Genomic DNA, 1,223 nt, shown 5'->3' on the forward strand with positions numbered 1-1,223 from the left:
ATTCTGAAGGAGATCAGTCCTGGGATTTCTTTGGAAGGAATGATGCTAAAGCTGAAACTCCAGTACTTTGGCCACCTCATGCGAAGAGTTGACTCATTGGAAAAGATTCTAATGCTGGGAGGGATTGGTGGCAGGAGGAGAAGGGGACGACAGAGGATGAGATGGCTGGATGGCATCACTGACTTAATGGACATGAGTCTGAGTGAACTCCGGGAGTTGGTGATGGACAGGGAGGCCTGGCGTGCTGCGATTCACGCTGAGCGACTGAACTGAACTGAACTGATATCCTTTGTCTAGAATTCCTGGAATATGTCTTTGATCTGATAAATTATCAGCACTCAGATCCAGGGAAGGACAATAATTAGCTTCTATTCCATATGCCTGAGGGAAAAACAACTGGTGATCATTAATCTTAAACCCATACATCTCATCCATTGTAAAATGGCCAGGAGGCATGAAAAAGGGTGAGGAGAGAAGTCATAAAGATGTTAAGTTAAGCATCTTGACCTTTGGTTAGAAATAACATGATTTAAGAACAGGAGTCAACCAAAAAAGGAAGAGATTAATACTGATAAAGATACAAAACTGCTGTAATCCCCACCTTCTGGAGGACTCTTTACCCTCCTCAGTGTCTTCGCTGATAGCTTTATACTTTCCTCCTCTCTAATAAAATCATATTTGCTTGCAACCATGAGTGTTTATGTGTTCCTCCAGTCCATACTTCCGCTCATGAACAAGAACTCAAATTCCCATTTCAGTAGCAGCAGACACAATACAACACACAACTCCAGGGCTTTCCAGGTAGAACTTATATATGTTTACAGAACAAAAGTAGCCCGTGGCCAAGTACCTCCTCATGCACATGCACAGTGCTCTAAGTGGTCTCAGCTGTTACATAATCATTATTAACAGGAGAGGGAGGGTGTGGGTGAAAGAGCCTGCCCCTGCCATCTTGGCTAACTTGCTCTATCCCCACAGCTACTTAATTATATCAATAACCTATACTGAATAAATGATTTTTCTGCCCACTGATTTAAAATGCAACATTTATTGAAGACTAGAGCCACTAGATTTTAAGCAGGAGAATATATAATTAAATTTATTTTCATTTATTTTTGTCTTCAGTTCAGTTTAGTCGCTCAGTTGTGTCCAACTCTTTGAGACCCCATGAATCACAGCACGCCAGGCCTCCCTCTCCATCACCAGCTCCAGTTCACTCAAAC

This window comes from Bison bison, unplaced genomic scaffold (assembly GCF_000754665.1).
Source record: "Bison bison bison isolate TAMUID 2011002044 unplaced genomic scaffold, Bison_UMD1.0 scf7180017864091, whole genome shotgun sequence".
Lineage (NCBI taxonomy): Eukaryota > Metazoa > Chordata > Mammalia > Artiodactyla > Bovidae > Bison > Bison bison.